At 36.5% G+C, this 18,671-nt stretch overlaps 1 protein-coding gene across 2 annotated transcripts in view; it reads right to left on the bottom strand.

Moving 5' to 3' along the window:
• LOC145662993 (fatty-acid amide hydrolase 2-like) overlaps positions 1-12,004 on the bottom strand; it is a 166,557-nt gene extending 154,553 nt beyond the window's left edge. The window contains exon 1 of one of the 2 annotated variants that reach the window (XM_081729099.1): positions 11,829-12,004. The gene's annotated coding sequence lies outside the window, so the exon portion shown is untranslated. The remainder of the gene's footprint in view (positions 1-11,828) is intronic. The other variant, XM_081729101.1, reaches the window with a different exon arrangement.
• Between the last annotated feature and the right edge of the window lie 6,667 nt (positions 12,005-18,671).

Below are 18,671 nucleotides of genomic sequence, written 5' to 3'. Positions count from 1 at the left end.
AGTGACATAGCTAAGTGGTGTTGGGCGTTCGGCTTCGGATTACGAGGAGCAATCAATCGAGGGTTCGAGTCCTCTGCAAAACCTGTCCACGATATTTCTGTATTTATGTCTCTGTCGTGTTGGATTTAAGTAAACATTGAAAAAGATGACCATGGAGTCTACAGTCCCGGTTTGGGTCGATTTAAAAGAAAAAATATGGTAGAGCGCTGATACGAGGGTTCTCTGGTTCGATCCCAGGCTATACGAATTTTCTAGTAGACACCATCTTTTCCGTGAGTTCTCCCGTTTCCAGTACATTCTCATTTCACCAATTTTTCATAATGATTCACTCCCATTAAGTATCAGTCTACTTTAGCCTAAAGGGACTAATTGTGGTTTGTTAAAAATTTAAGTTTCTTTTCATTTTAGTACAAAATGCTCTAGTGCCCGTCTTTTGTGCTTTCTTAAGAAAGAACAGTTTACAATGATCACTTGTAAACAAACAAACAAATAAAAATGATGGTGAAGCGAAACAATAATTACAACTGAAGCTATTTCTAACATCCTTCCTTGTTTCTCCACTTTAATCCGCGATGAACTCTTGATTTTCCACGTATTTTACGCTTACTTCTGCTTAAATAGCTAAATATTACTGTAAACAGTGCGTTTTGCTTTCTATGCTTTTAAAGTGTAAATGAAGATTTAAAGTAGGCTATATAACTATTGAAAAATTGCTGACTGATAGAGCTTTCTTTTAGTTCTCCACACAGAGACCTTATCTACTGTATATATTAAAATGCTAGGTTTATATGTTTGTCTCCAAAGAAAAGTTTATATGTTTGTCTCCAATTCTTTCGAGAATGAGATCTCGAAAATCACAAGTGCTAGAAACGTGCCGTTTTCGCCTGTCGATTCCAAATTTTATGTACATTGTCCAGTTCTAATTAATAGGGGTGCGCACGAGACAAGATTTGTGGCTGTCTCGACTCGAAAATGTGCTGTAAAAGTGATGTCTCGACTCGAAAAATGTATATTTTTCTATTGGAAGAGCCGTGTCTCGACTCGAATTTTGTCAGGAAAATCCTGTCTCGACTCGTCTCGTGCGCATTCCTACTAATTAAATATTTTAAAAAAACGTGGCCGTTATTTTTTAGTACATTTTTGAGGGGTACAGTGGGTGTTGAAATTAAAAAAAGTAAAGCATCATATCCTATGAGCTATACATGCCAACATAACATAGTTGTATATAGGGGTTGTATATCTCTCAGTGTGTGTTTCATGGTCGAACCATAATGAAAAACAAAGGATAACCATTGCTCCAGTCTAAGATAAATCTTTTGCCCAATGAACACCATATATAACTGACATTATAATTGTGTTTGTAATATATTTCCTTATTATATATCGCTGCAAAAAGAAAGAAAACACTAATTATACATGAATCATAAACTCCAACCGGACTAGGTTCAATCTTGGAAAAGATAGAAGATATTGAGAAAATACTCGAAAAAATCTCCGCTTTATAGTACCCCTTGCCGATTTTTATCAAGACGTTCTTCATTTACGCATGTCTGTAAAGGGACAAGTACAGATGTTGTGAGAAATGACAAGGAGATCCATGCTCATATGTGAATGATGCGCTGAATAGAGAGCGCAGGTTCAGCTAGTCTATATATTAAAATGCTAGAAAAGTTTGTATGTTTATGACCAATTCCTTTCGACAACGAGATCTCGAAAACCACAAGTACTAGAAACGTGCCGTTTTCGCTGGTCGATTCCAAATTTTGTGTAGATTTGCCAGTTCTCATTCAAATTTTCCAAAAAAAGAAAAAAACTGTCTTTATTTTTCAATTCCATATTTTAGGCGTTGTATTGACGCTATTAGTTTAATATTGCAACTAGGTTGATACCCTTGTGAAAGGCAACCAGTAGAGGAACTATGTATAACGGGTTGACGGACATTTTAGGCGCTTTGCTTTAATCTGAGTGACAAAACCCATCTTACATGGAGTTATATGAAAAAAAATAAATAAATTTGGTATCATCTATTGCTTATCCAAGTTTGCCACAAACTCACCCCAACATTCTATATATTAAAATACTGCATTTGTATGTTTGTCTAAAGCAATTCACTCCCTTTCAGAGTCTTTCTGTCCTTTACTTGTAATCTTAATAGCTTGCTACTTTTTAATTAAAATAGCCTCATCACCAGGGCCCGGATCTTGTTGACAAGTCAACTTTTTTCTGTTACGCATAGGACAAGGCAAGTTCAAATAAAAACGTTATCCATCAACTCTAGATTCTAAAAATATAGTTTTTTAGGGTCAACTTTTGGTCACTTTTTGCTGTTTTGAAATTTCAGGTCATTTTTTAATATTTTAAGGTAACTTTTAGGTCACTTATGGTCTTCTTATTCTTTTTTTCTACATAAGGAAATCTTTAAATGAACACGGTTTACGGATGTGGAAAAGACGAAGTTGAATAATCTCTTTTCTTACTTCCTGACTATTGGGGTGGAAAAACTGCATTCTTAACAAGCTAATGAAAACTAAACTGTAGCTGGTTAACGAAAGGTGGGGGTTGGTAGGTGGCCAAACAGATAATTTTGGGTTATTGACCACAAAGAATGTGATCACGTGAATAACTAAAAATGCATTAGAAGGCGTACAAGGGTTTTTATCTATTATTTTCATGTAGTCTAAACTTGCTAAGTTTTATTGTTTAAGAGTGCTTCCTAGTTTCAACTCGGGAGTGAATTGACGCTTTCAATACTTACAATCCGTACAATGGACTGATCAATAGAAATAAATGATCAATGGACTGCAACTATTGAAACCAAACTTTTTGAATATGAGTGAGAAACGTTAATTAAAAAACCAATGGATATCAAAAAATGTCAATGTTTGATGAAATAAAAGTTTGAGAAAACGTAAGTTTTAAGGTCAATTTTTGTGATTTTTAGGGTCATTTTATAAGAATTTTAGTCTCATTTTAAGGTCACTTTTTAAAATTTTTTAGGTCAACAAGATCCGGGCCCTGCTCATCACTGTCCCATGATCTTGGGTTAATACAAATAATTACGTTGACACATAAGGAAATATTTTCCTCCTTAGTCCCCGCTACAACGGCTGAATGCCTTTAGCTTTCCGTTATCTGTATTCACGCCTTTTAACAAAGTAATCAAGTAAAAGCACGTACCACGTTGGAAATATTGCAACACATAAAGAATTTTTTTTTTTTTTTTATCTGCAAGAAAATGATAAAATGATTATATCCTTTGATTGTGAGATTTACCATTTTTCTTAGACACGATATTTCTCTTACACCTACGTCGGAGAGACTGGCTGATTTTTTTGCCCTTGTTTAAAAATTCTCAAGAGAAAGCAACTCTGCAACTTTCTCTGCTCGTAGAAAACCTCTTCGAGGCAGACATGCTTTCATCGCCAGATAACAACAGTTGTTCCTAATTTTAACCTCTTTTGTTGCATTTTATGAAAGTACAGTAAAAACATGACGTTTGCTCCCTTTTTCTTTCAGCAACAAATGAAAAAATAGACGTAAATGTAAGTCTTTGAAACTGCTATTGTTTGGTTTGGTTGATTGTTTCATTAGGAGTTCGATGCTAATAAATACCGAGCCTACATGAGATGGGATCCGGGTTTTGATCCTAAGCTAACAGCTCAAGCCTTAAGAAACAATGGTGCTGAGAAAAAAATATCTAAATCCCAAAATCAAACAAGGAAGGAAAGCAATCGTAGCGGAAATCGAACCGGGGACTACACACAGAAAAGCACATGTGTTGGCCACTTAGTCACAAAAGGACAGTTCCAATTGGAAATAATCTGAAAAACTATTGGGAAATGATTTTCATGTGTTCGATTAACCATGTCAAATGTTTTTTTTAAAAAAAGAAAGAAAGAAAGAACACGTGGGTTCAGTTCGTGTGGTCCTGGATTTGACGCAAGGTTTCACATTGCGCGTAAACAAGTACCACCATTAATCGAGTGGGGATGGATAATTGAATTTAAACGGTACTGAATTTAAATCTGGTAGCCGGATATTGTGACTGGAGAGAGAGGATACAATTATATGTTTCAGATTATTACTTCTATTAATTACTGCTATTAGTACATCTGGTAACAAGATGCTTCACTGGTTTCGAGGGGTCCCTGGTTGGATCACAGCCCATGTGAATTTGTGGTTAACAACATCGTGCTCATATGGCATTTCTCGCAGTTTCCTCCCACATTAAAATCCACCAATTATTTCGTACTCAGTCATATTATTCAGTTCCATTAATCCTTTGCCTCCTTTATTTAGCCTATAGGCCATAGTCGTGGGGCGTAAAACTTAACATTTCATTTTTTTAAATTGCTACTAGTATTAACTACCAGTAGTGACTATTATTATTATTATTATTGCTATAGGGTGTTCAGAAAGTCGCGTAACCCGAATTTTGGAGCATCAGAACTTTTGAACCACAAGTGCAAATGAAATGAAATTACCGTCCAGGGAAGTCATTACCAGAGGCAGATATTCCGATTACTTTTCCTCAGTGATTTGCAAGTACCAAGTTTGTTTGCAACAGTTTATCCGTAGGATAGTTGGTGACCAGCCGCAAGTGATGATATCGTCAGTGTTGCCACATTACACCATAATGTCTGAAAACAAGTTTTTTTTTTTTTTTTTCGGAAATAGGATGTCTGCAGTTAGTGTCAATGTTTCGTTCTTGTTTCAGAACGATACGTTCTCACCCAGTCTACCCATTAACATTCCTATTTGTTAACAAATAATGCTACACCTGTCTCCGATTCGTAATTTTTCTCGTTTCGGAAAAAAAATCACCTTCGTGGGCTTCTGATATTCGTAAAAAAAGATATCGGGCGCCTTCCCAATGCTTTATATCTCAAAAATATCTATACAGATAGGCCCTCCCCGGGTGGCAGTTTCACTTCATTAACACTTATGGTTCAAAACTTCTAATGCTACAAAGCTCGTTGCGCGAGTTTCCGCAATTTAGTTTGCATTTAGTTTGAAGCAATTTCATCTAGTTCAAAGTACAGGTATAGATTTAAAAAGTAACCTTCATTCTGTAAATAACAAACTGTCACCTTTCTCAATCTATCAACGATTAATATATTTTGTTCACCTGTATAGCAGTGGTGCCCACCCCCCCTTATGTCTATGACGCACCCCCCCAATTGTCTATCCGTAGGTGTTCTTCCATGAAAAAATCTTCTTTTCGATTAATTTTACCCCCCCCCCTCATCAAACATATTTATATAAATTTTAACCCCCCCAAATATTTCAATGACGCAGTTTGCGTCATAGCCCCCCCTTGTGGGCACCCCTGTGTATAGATAATTTTAAAGATGACAGGGATTGTATCAGGGAAAATTTGACATTTATTTGTAAGGAATTTTATACATTTATTGAGAGTGAAAAAAGGATTTCTTAAAGCAATTTCCTGTAGTTAAAGTATAAGTTTAAAGAATAAATATCATTTTCCAAATACAAAATTGTCACGTACAGATTAATAAACTTTTTTTCATCTGTTTCGATAATTTTAAAGAAATGACGGTTACTGGTAAATACAATAAAATGATCAATACCGACTTCAGTTTCTCATTTTTAGCATAATGTATCAATTAAGCTTATTAATGAATGTACTAAGGATACGCAGAATACAGGTTCTAATGCACTTTTGTTCACAATAGTACAATTCCTTCCCATGGATGGGTCCGAACAGAGATACTTCACATTTAGACCTACATCATAGGGGATTTTGAGGGGGTGCCGGTTTTTAATTTTCCAGAATCGGCAACCCTGCCCTGTACTACTACTACTACTACTACTACTACTACTACTACTACTACTACTACTACTACTACTACTACTACTACTACTATACATAATAATAATAATAATAATAATAATAATAATAATAATAATAATAATGCCTTCTTGTAGATCAATACATTATTTGATGTATGGAATTGTATTAGTTTCTAATACCAACACATCATACTTTTCTACTTCTGTTGTCTGAAGCCAAAGCAACGCCTCTTCACATATCTCGCGTGCACGACCTATCCCACACATTTCTGTTCAGTGAATCAGCTTTAGCTGTCCTTTGGGTACATCTTCTGTTTTCTTTCAGCATACACGCAACTAATCAATACTGAAGCCCTTTTTTGTTTGCTATAGGCCTTTGTTTTATTTATCCCATAGAGCTGTAGATAACTTGGAACCTATTTTTGGACCATTCACATGGATAAATTATACATTGAATGGAATCTCGTCAAAAAATTGTTTATAAAGTTGCATAATAAAGCAATTTGCTTCAACATGACTGCTTACAGTGACGACGCCAGAGGAGCAGCAAAGGGGACGATCGTTTTCATTTTCGGTATATAAAATAGCAGCCCCCCACACTTTTTCTGCTCCTCCGCTCACCGTCCCTCCCTGTCCAAAGAAATTAAAGCTGGCGTTATAATTGTTACTAAAATCATACATTGCACTTTTTAAAAAAATATAAATCAGTTCTAGCGAGTGTTTTCAGCGTGCATCTGACAGGTGCATACAGGCACGTACGTAAGGGATGGCTCCTGGGGATCTGCACCCCCCGAAATCTCGACTTTTCCGTTAATTTAGTCTAGTTTTAGGAGTGATTTTACAAATTTTAATACATTTTAATACAATATTGAATTAAAAAACCCCAAAACATATTTCTTCTTCTTTTAAATAAAATTACGTACATTTAACCCAGTTGACAAAACTCACATAGACCTTCTCGCTCACATGTGTAAACTACGCGTCTTTGGGGCGGAAGACCCTGGTTCGGTTCCCGGTGGAAGCTTACGTGGTTCGAATCCCCCATTAAGCTGTAGCTTCATTTAGAGTCGTGCTGAACGGAATGCTAAACTACAAATCAAACAACTAAAAGCTCAAATGACAGGAAACAACTATTTTTTACAAAACTATTTCAAAGCAAGTGTTGAGTAGCTTCCGCATTCATTCTGGATATGGACAACACAGGAAGACAGATGGTCTATCTCATTTTCAGTTTGTTATTATTCTGAACTTTCTAAAAATGGCTCTGCATAAAGCGGAAACTTGACTTCAAACTTGCACTTAAGGCATGTATTATCTTGCTGGCTGATAACTATTCATTTATCTTGATTGTGGGTAAGAATATCAAATGTTAGAAATATTCTAATTTTCATTAATTTCCACCACTAAAATTAAATACAGGTATCTAATTTGTCAAAGTATTATCTTCGAAAACGTCCTGTTTTACGTTACTGGTAGTCTACAAAAGACATATTCTTTCCATTCTCCCTCTTTCTGCTGAGCTCCTTCGTGGCTAAGCGGTTAGCGTACGCCTGCTTTGGCACGGGAGACCCGGGTTCGATTCCACGTGGTTCAGATTCCACATTAATCAGTAGGTCCACGTCTCATATAGCCTCGCTGCCAAAGAGGACGTTAAACTCAAAATGAACTCAACTCCCTCCTCCTGATCTAATGAGCAAGCGTAAACGCCATTGGGTACAAGGATCTGAGTTCGATTCCCGATGGGAGAGCATACAACATAGTGCACAACACAGTAGACATATTTAGTCTCGTCTCGAAAACAAACGAGTACATTTTCAAATTCTAGATGAGACGAGAGAAGCATGACCATTTTCATTTCGTTTTAAGACGAAGAGAGTTATTTTTCGAGTCTCGTAAACAAGACTAGTTCACCCAAGTCTTAGAACCTGCTTTAGTCTTACATGATTCATACTATAAAAGTTATAAAGTGAAAATGTGATTGTACGAACACAATGAAATGCAATAATAAATATGGCTTAAATGTCATTGTATCACATCTTTCGTGGACCTCTCGTAACGCGGAGGAATTCTGATAATTTCAAGATTAAATTAAGGAAAAAAAAAAAAAAGAGTATAAATTTTGTATATAGGCCTATACTAGTGGTGGGCACAAAAACCGGTTTTTCGATTTCCAGTTTTTTTTTAGGAAAACCGAAACCGGTTTCTACAAATTTTCAGAAAAACGGTTTTTCGCCAAAAACGGTTTTGGTTTTCTTCAAAATCGGTTCGGTTTTCTCCAAAACCGGTTTCAGGTCTCCAAAACTGGTTTTATTTCTGACCAGAATAGTGTTTCAGTTTTCTCCGGAAACCAATTCCGTTTTCACAGAAATAGTTTTATGTGTTTTCCAAATTCGGTGAAAACGGATCCGGTTTCGGTGAAAAAAGTCGGACCGGTTTTTGGTGAAAACCGAAATTGATTTGGTGAAAACCGAACCGTTTTTCGAGACAACCGAATTGTCGGTTTTTCGGGGTTTTGTTTTTCTAGAAAATGGTTTTCGGTTTTCATAAAATTCGGTTTCTCCCATCCTAATATACACTTAGAAAACCAGACTAGTAATATTTCGAGACGAGACGAGAAAAAAATTCAAGAAACGAGATGGACGACATTATCAACATAGCTATGCCCTTTCGTGGCTAGTGTATGGGCAATTGTTGCAAGAGATCCGAGGTTCGGTTTCCAGTGGATGTTCTGGCTTTGGTTTGAATACAAATCCGGGTAATGATTCCTATCCTACTTCAATCATTAGATTGTCTCGTAAATAAAAAAAAAAGAGAAAGTCCAATCAATCAAGGAGACCACGATGGCTCAGTAGTAGCCAGTAGAGTCTAATCAACTAGACCACGATGACTCAATGGTAGCCGGTGTAATGTAGTCGAGTAGACCACGGTGACTCAGTGGTAGTCGGTGTAATGTAGTCGAGTGTACCAAAGTGACTCATTTAGCCGGTGTGGTGTAATCAAGTGGGTAGTGATAACGGGTGTAATGTAGTCGAGTGTGCCGCGGTGACTCAGTGGTAGTCGACGTAACGTAGTCGAGTGGACTACGGTAGCTCAATGGTAGCCACTGTAGTAGAGTCGAGTGGAACCGGTGGCTCACTGGTAGCCAGTGTGGTGTAATCGAGTGGACCAGGGTGACTCATTGGTAGTCGGTGTAATATAGTCGGGTGGACCACGATGACTCAGTTGTAGCTGGTGCGGTGTAGTCAAGTGGACCATGGTGGCTCAATGGTAGCCACTATAATGTAGTCAGGTGGGCCACGGTGACTCAGTGGTAGCCGGTGTGATGTATTCGAGTGGACTGAAGCATTAGGCTGATGATCCTGAAGCAATTCCCATTGGGGCTTCGAGTCTCTCTAGGAGCATCGGCGTTTTTAATTGTTCTCGATCTTTCTGTGTTCGCGTCTTTGTCGAGTCAGGTAGAAATTAACGAATGTACGAAAGGCTTGAGTAAGTTATATTTTATAAAGCAAAAAGTGGATAGAGCGCCCACCTCTGCCGCGAGGAGTCGATCTAAGCTTATGTGAGTTTATAGTGGACATCGCTCGTTTCTGTGCATCTTCCCTGGAATTCTCCTGTCTCCTCTCACATTTTCATTCCACTAATTACTTCGTAATCATTCACTTTCATTAAACATCCGTCTCTTCTAGTCTTCAGGGCATAAGGTAAAACTAAGAGATTTCGTTAGTTTTTTAAATAATCAATATTTCCCTTTTTGTCAACTCACAAATTAGGTTGCCTATTTTATAGGAAAATACACACTTGTTTGATATTCAGTAAAGAAGTTATTGGAACTTCAGTAAACGTTGCAAAGTTCAAAATCGCTGTTGCAGCGCTTGTCCTACAATGTGTGGGTGAAATACTGACACATGATTGATTTGTGCCCTCGAATTCCTTAAACACACAACACTCCCTGAAAACGTGTTAGCTGCTTATTTAAAGTTAAACCCATTCCAGCACCAAGACTATCGGACATAACGTAACGTAGTTCCAAACCGTATACGCTAATTTTTCTCACTAGGGAACGCTAATTTTTAGGTTGAATCTGTTTACATAATACGCGTAATTCTACTTACCATACGATTTCAGTTTTCTTATTTTTGGTTTTTGGTATTTGTTTCGTACCTTTAAGACAAAGCTATATGTTGGTACAATGATAGAGGCACGTGATTAGGATGTAGTCAGGGGGACTGAGCCTCCTTAAAACTCTGAATTGTTTGTGAATTTATCAACGATGTGTTCCAAAATAAATAAATAAATAAATAAATAAATAAATAAGCAGACAAAAAATTACTACAAAAAATGTGGAGCCGAAGTGAACCCACATCGACATTAATATATTTCCGACTGTTATCTGAAAGAAAGAAAGAAAAAAAACCAGGAAACTTCTCTTTAATTTGACGATCTCTCTGTTGTCTCTCTTTTTAAAGTTTATGTCCCAGTATTATACCCCAAGGCTAAGGGAGACGGTGAAGATAAGAGTGAAGAAAATATTGGAATGAAGAAAGCAGGAAGAAAAGGGAGAAAACCCACGCAAACTATGTTTGTCCACCACAGAGCCCACTTAGTTTGAATTAAGATCGAATCAAGGACCTTACGCATCAGAGACTAGTTTTCTACCACTGAGCCACAACGTCCTCTACCTGTTATCGTGGAGGTTGCTGTTCTTCTTGCATCGTTAAAGCAGGGACGGATTTAGTCATTTCTCATTTTCAGAAATTCAAGTGTTTTGTCGGAGGAATTTGTAGAAGCTGTTGAAATTACTTTAATCTATGTTAATTCTTCAATGTGTTTCTGATGGTTTTGTTTCTTTGTAAGAATATCGTGTTTCATATTAACAGCATTTATGCACATTACATAGACTATAAATTATGAATCTAAAGTGAATTGAAGTCAGACCCTCCCTCCTATCTTACTATTCTGGCTAGTGTACTGTCCTCTTGAAAAAAAAAAAAAACTCTAGGTGTTGGTTTACAACCTCCCATATTCTTCCCCCTTCTCCTGGAAAATGTATTTACGACTACTGAGGAAGTTTATTTTTGTTACTATCATATTTCTATGTTATCCAGAAAACTATATTCTATATTTTACTTATTGATTTAGATATTCATTCTCAAATTATGAAATGAAATCTCCCAGTTTAACGTCCCACGATTATGCCAATTAGGCTAAGGGAGACGATGATTAAAGCAAGTGAATGATGATGGAAGAATTGGTGGAATGAGAAAGTGGGAGGAAAGGGAGAACCCCGAGAAAACCCACCGATACGATGCTGTCCACAACAAGCTTACTTGGCAGGGGTAGGCGCTCTATCAGTAAGCCACCATGCCCCTGTTATCAAACTAGAACTCTTGCTTGGCAATAGTTGAATGCAATTGGAATATCCTGGGTTCGAAACCCAAATCGCCATCTATTCAGAAATAAAGAAGTAAGTCTATATGCAATATGTCCTCAGAATTTGAATTTATACGAAATCATTAACTATGGGATAATTTATATAAAAAAAAATGTAGTGCACAAATAGTTTCAATAATAAACCATAATAATGCAACCTCAGTTGTGTAATTAACTCAAAAACGAAAAAAAAATCATATTTATTTAGTATGAGTTTATTATCAGCTTAGCAACAGATAACCACGTAACGATGATTAGCCTTCTTCCGGTCTGTACACACACAAAATTCTACGAAGCGTCTATATAGAAAAAGAAATACACCTTCCTTGCCTCTACAATCAATTTCTGCAAAACACTGCTCTTTTCAACAAGCCTACAAGCTACAGTTCAAAATATGGTGTTTCGTACTTTGCATGACAACTAGAGCGTACATCAAAACATTAAGGAACCGGCAAATGAATGGGCGTGTATCCTATGATCTTTCATCTTTGCTGAATTCCTAATTACCTTTGTCTGACAACACTCCAGCTCGACCCACAAAGCTAATACTCAGCTTAGTAATACACTAGATCACATGAACTTACCTCCTTATTGCACACTTCCAGCCCGCCTGAAGTATCTTGTAACTTGCACTAATTGTGGAATGTTTTCATTCAGCACCTGTCATCTGCTTTATCTGCGAAGTTGTTTCACGTATGACACTCCTCCTACCACAGCAAAAACGTGAATGTCAATACTAGCCGAAGAGCAGCAGAAGCAGAACAGGCGAGAAGGCTATCTCGCAGACAGGTCTCCCTCCAGATTGCCTGCGCATGCGCAACGCAAGCAGACGACAAAGGCCTCAAAACAGTAGCTGGAGTGAAACGCAATTGAAACTTTTGTTATGGAACTCGATGAATGACCGACCCTGGGCTTACATTAGTCAATCCGCGAATTGCATTTCGTATTTTACGTTAGAACACCCCGTTCTCCTTCACTATTTAAAAAATAAAACTTGCGCTTTTATATCATAACAAAACGAATGATTTATAATATAATCCAACCATGATGACATTTTGGGTAAATGACCTTAGTTCTATTATCTTCTCGTCCATTTTGTGCTTCCTTCCCACTTCTGCTCTTTCGAGGAAGCACTACTAGACTAGCAGGGGTAGTCATAAGCGGAGATCGACATATATCCTTATTGAAATTTCAGAGTAACTTCGAACAAAAATGCTTGAAAACATTTAAGTGATGGCGTCCATTGCAGAAGAGGGTAAAAGTGTATTATTATTATTATTATTATTATTATTATTATTATTATTATTATTATTATTATTATTATTATTATTATTATTATTATTATTGCAGATTTTTAGCCCTTTATCACCAAATTTATTTTGATTCATAAAAAAATTTATAATTATTTCTTTTACATTATTGACGGAACATTTTTTTTTAAATAGACTGTTGAGTAAATTCATACTGTCAGTATTAATTGACTTTTTCCTAAGTAATGAGGATTTATGGGAAAAAAGTTATTGAATATATGCACCACGTTCTATCAAAATTGAATTGTCTTTATATAAGCTTTCTTAGAATCTATTTTCTAATTCGTGGGAAGAGGAGAAAAAGATGGAGTTAAATTCGCGTCCATATTTCAACTTATTTTAAACTCAAGAAGAGAAGATCCTTTGGAATCTTCAGAAAAATGTAAATATTTGCCTCCAAAATGAAATATTTGTTCTATTAAAATAAATGTGGAACCAGTGCTGTAATCCTAAAACTTTCACAGGGTATACGGTGTTTTATGAACAATAGAGGCAGGCATTTAAAAAAAAAAATAAGAATGTAAAACTCATATCTAAATAAATTCATTACATTATAAAGCCGCGATACTGTTTTATAGTCTACAAGCGTTTTATGTTATTTTCTTGATCATACTCCTAGGATAACATCATGAATGGTTGTACGGGCGCAGAAGGGATCAACCCACTGCGAGAGAAAAGGATAACGGAGCATCCGATGTCCTGTACCACCAGAAATTAAGAAAATTGTGGTAAAGAGTAGGGTGGAAATACAAGTACCAACTAAACAAAGCTTTTGACAAACAGAGCTGACGTAATCTTTCTGTGTTTTTCTTTCTCTGCCTCCCTTTCGTGATCGCAGAGTAGTCAATAATAATAATAATAATAATAGTAATAATAATAATAATAATAATAATAATAATAATAATAATAATAATAATAATAATAATAATAATAATAATAATAATAATAATAATAATAATAATAATAATCGACTTGCACTGCGACCAAGAATAGAATAGGCAAAAAAAGTTATATTCATCGCTGGATTGACAATCTGATTAAATATATTTGTTTTATATATATATAAAATTGAAAGTGACATGTTTGTGACAATAATTCTTGAACCATCCGAGCTATCTCGATCAAACTTTCAACATAGATGAGGTTCGAACCTGGGATGGTTTTTATAATTTCATTTTGATTGTGCATCTTAGGGGAGGGGAGGAGGGAGATGGGTAAAAATGTTCGAAAATCATCGATATTAGTGTCGAATCCATAGTTTTCGAGGACGCTGAGATGAACATTAACACTTCCGATATCGTGTAAATCCAAATTCACCCCGCAACTTGGGGGAATGGGGAAGGGGGAGATATATAAAAATGATCCAAAATGACCGATATTAGTATTGAATTCATAGTTTTCGAGGTTGCTGAGATGAACAGTGATGCTTCCGATGCTGTTTAAATCGATATTATTCAGGCCACATTAGTGCTCTTAAGGCAAGATGTATAATAATAATGGAAAGCCACGTAATAATAATTGACAATGACTGATATTAGTGTCGAATTCATAGTTTTTGGAGTCCCTAAGTTGATTGGTGACAGTTTTGGTGCCTTTTACCTCAAAAATGAAATGTAATCTCGTCGTGCAAAGAACGAGCATTCTGCTAGTACATAAATAAACATAAAGGAAACAAAAGTACCATATGCCTTGAAGCAAAAGGTATATACTCTAATGAGTAACACTAAGCAGAGGGTATATGGCATATACCGTCTTACCCTCGACTACAGCCCTGTAATGACATATGTTTTAGTTGGGGCAAGGGTAATGTTTTCCTTTTATTCTACACTATTTTTACTTATACAGTGAGGATCATTTGAAAGCCTCAAAGAAAACCGTCAAATTATATCAAAATCAAACTTTTTATTTATTTATTTATTTATTTTTAACGAAAGAACTAATTAATGAAAGTAATAGGTATCCATACCTAGGATACATTACTAGGATGTAGGGATTTTAGGAATTAGATTTCTGTTTTTACGGCATCTAGAGCCAGTTAACCTGTCACGTATAAGGAATTACCTCCGTCGGCGGTCACACTATCCGAGGAGAGGGAAGGAAGAAAGAAAGTGGCCTGGAACCTATATATTAGATACCATCCCGGCATTTGGTGTGAATGAGAAAAACCCAGGAAAGCGTCACTAAGGATGGCTGGACTGAAAAAGCTTTTAAAGTTTTCCGACTTAATCTTCCCACCAGAAATCGAATTGTGAATACAATTCTAATTGCGCTTTTTATTTTAATTTAAGGATACCGACTTAAATGGAACAGGGGGGGCGCGGTGGCTCAGTGGTAGAGCGTTCACCTCTGGTGCTTGGGGTCCCGGGTTCGATCCCAGCCCCCGCCAAGTGAACTTTGTGGTGGACAAACACCGTGCTCGTGAGTTTTCTCGGGGTTCTCCCGTTTCCTCCCACTTTCTTCATTCCACTATTTCACTCATCTCTCATCATCACCGTCTCCTTTAGCCTAACCGGCATAACCGTGGGACGTAAAAGTTAAAGATTTCATTTTTCACTTTTAAATGGAACAGACTTTAAACTTATCCATCAATGGGGTCAAGAAAGAAAAGACCTCAAAGTTGGAATATACAGGGTGTTTCAGATAAAACGTCCAGTGCTTATAAATCCGAAACGGCTGAGAATAAAAAGATGAAACAAAAACTGAGATAGGAAAATGTCATAGTGCGCATCACATGGTGTTGTTGTGGTGACCCACAGGGCCCTCCTTCAAGGGGGCCCAGGGTCCAACTTCAAATTTTCAAATAGGAACATGTATTGAATCATACCTCATTCAATAGTACTTGAAAAACGAAACAACTTTTGTAGGAAACAATTTTCAATCTGGGCCACCGTTTTCAAAATGGCCGCAAAAAGTGTCCTGTATCAGATAAAACGTCCAGTGCTTATAGGCCTAAATCAGAAACGGCTGAGAATAGAGAGATGAAACAAAAACTGAGATAGAAACGATGGTAAAGCATATCAAGTGGGGTTGTTGTGGTGACCCTCAGGAAACTCCGTGAAGGGGGCCCAGGTGTCAACTTCAAACTGATACAGGACTTTTTGCGGCCATTTTGAAAACGGTGCCCCAAATCGAAAATTGTTTCCTACAAAAGTTGTTTCGTATTTCAAGTACTATTGAATGAGGTATGATTCAATACATGTTCCTATTTGAAAATTTGAAGTTGGCCCCTGGCCTCCCTTGAAGGAGGGCCCTGTGGGTCACCACGACAACACCATGTGATGCGCCCTATGACATTTTCCTATCTCAGTTTTTGTTTCATCTTTTTATTCTCAACCGTTTCGGATTTATAAGCACTGGACGTTTTATCTGAAACACCCTGTATATTTCGAATTTTTAATTTTGAATTTTTATAAAAATCCTCATCTAATGCTTCGCTCCCTGCGCCCCCCTAAGGCCCCTGGAATGTTACCAAAATAGCATTCCAGATTTCAAAACGCATTCTCTTTTGCTACAATGACGCCAAATTTCACATTAATTAACAAAAAATACCTTATTCTCGTATGTCCCTCCTAAGAATATTTATGATTTTCTTATTTTTGAAAGGGAACTGTAGCCCCATTATCAGTCACTCTTACATGTAAGGTGGAGCATTAATTCTGTGACATTCGTGATTAATCTGACGTTTACTGGCACTCCGAAAATAAATCTTGGGATTTTGGTAACACATCACCCGCCACCTTTTTACGCCCTTTGCCCCCCAAAAGAGGGACCTTCCCAAAATAATGTTTGAGACGGCTTTACTAGCTTTGTGAATGAGTGTTTTTGCATTTTGTAACAAATACAACTCATTTGCCCCAAAATCTTTACGAATAATTATTGGAGAAAACTGCTTCCAAAATTTAACATTGAATCTCCCATAAGGAAAATGAAGTTTTGTGTTTACATCCCCAAAAGGGAGGGTAAACAGCAATTTTCTCCTATTTCTTTTAGAAATTCGAAAAATTCAGATATTTCAGATAAATATTCAGATCCAAAAATTCAGATAATAATGTGAAAACTTCATCTTCTCCCAGTGTTGTAGAAAATTACACGAATTATGGAACAGTCTGTATATATATATATCCCAAATTTAATACCATTTTTTATCGTCATCTCATGCACAGAGAGGTGGATTAATTCTTTAAACATACATTTTTTTAAATGGAAATAATGCATTCTTTCGTTGTTAACCCAACCAGTCGGAATGATTAGGAAGACTTAAAGAAAACATATACCGTATTGGATCAAAATCGAATAATTTTGATGAAAATTATCGAGGAAAATTATTTTCTCATCATTATTACAGTATATCATAATAATAATAATAATCATAGGTATTCTGCTATTATTGACAGGTCACTTACTACAACTGAGAAGCTTCCATGCGCCACGGTCTTCCGCTAACCTTTTCTTCACGTACGATTTTACAGTTTTGATATCGTTCATAAATTGTAGTCTTATTCGCCCTCTCCCTGTCTTCCCTGTCACCACACCCTATAGCATGTCCTTCATGATACAGTTCCTTGTTAGCCAATTTCTCAACCAGTTTCTCTTCTTACTCTTAATAATATCTAAAATTGTTCTTCTTTTCTACCCCACCATTTCTAACACCCTCTCATTCGTTTCCCGCTTGACCCGCTAATTCTCTCCATTCTTCTCCACGCCCACATTTCGAAAGCTTCGAGTCGTGTTTCATCAACTCATATATTATAGTATATGTATAAGAAAACAATCGAAGTTTGGGAGAAACTTACCTTGCTTTACCTGCTTATCCTATTCCGATTTCATCTTAATCAGTGGCGCTGATCACAATTTCTTAATGAAAAAATCACAGTTTTTTTCAAAGTCAAATAAATATTACTGAATTTATCTTGGATATTTGTTTTGTATGTGTATGTGTAAATTGCAACATGGTCTCCCTTCCACTATCTTATTATTGATAGATTTCAACCCTAAACAAAATAAGGTTATTTCCAAAGGTTACTGAAAAAGTTTTACGAGAGTCAACATGAAGCAAAAAGGACGATGAGACAGACACACAAATGCCGGTTGAGCCAGTTGACCCGCTACGTTCGCTTCATTTAATTAGCACTAATTATAAAAGGAAAAGAAATCAAGGGAGGATTTAGGAATCTTGGGGCCCTAGGCAATTTACATTCGGAGGCCTCTCGCCGCCACTACTCATCTGACTGTGTTCTCTCACCCGTACTGAATGTTGGGTCAACGGTTTGTACGGACAGAAACCATATTAAGTATAGGGTGGAGCTATCATTTCTTATACCTCCAAACTATACTTAAGAGTCTTCATCCCGGCGAAATTAAAATACCGCTAATTTTACAGTAATTATGTGATATCTTCAAATAGATAAAAGATAATTGAAATATGGAACAAGAGCGCCCTAGACAATATTATTTTGCGTAAGGTACCGTTATCACAAGTTACCTAGTGGCTTTCCGTTTTCAGCTGTTTAGAAACGCGAAAATAAATGCCGATTTTCAAAATGGCTCGAAATCGAAAGCAGATAAGTGAGTCGTGATAACGGTTTCTCGTGTAAAATAATATTGTCTAGGGCGCTCTTGTTCCACATTTCGATTATCTTTTATTTATTTGAAGATATCACATAATTACTGTAAAATTAGCAGTATTTTAATTTCGCCGGGATGAAGACTCTTAATATTGTTTCTGACTGTACATAACGTCAAGAAGCACTTTTCGACTAGTGTTGATACTGTTGAATGTGAACTATGAAGTCGTTTTGACAAAACGTAAATTCGTTAATGCAATTTATCATATCAAAGAAAACGTAATAATTTAGAAAAATAATTGTTCCAAATTTTGATTTTTTTTTCTCTTTCGGCCTCCTAAGTTCTACGGCCGTAGTATTTTCCTGCTTGTCTACTCAGAAACCTAACGCTGCAACAAGTATGTCTGTGCATCACGTTATCCTAGAGTGTTATGCAACCTTATTTAAGAGATGTGCAACGTTGGTTGTAGAAATGCAAGGGGCATAATGAGAATTCCTTATAATACACGGCAAATGCTAATTCCTAATAATTAACAGTCATGCTAATAGATGT

This window comes from Thermobia domestica, chromosome 10 (assembly GCF_964235325.1).
Source record: "Thermobia domestica chromosome 10, izTheDome1.hap1.1, whole genome shotgun sequence".
Classification (NCBI taxonomy): domain Eukaryota; kingdom Metazoa; phylum Arthropoda; class Insecta; order Zygentoma; family Lepismatidae; genus Thermobia; species Thermobia domestica.
The sequence above is the reverse complement of the archived record's forward strand: the minus strand, read 5'-3'. Positions and strand labels throughout refer to the sequence as shown.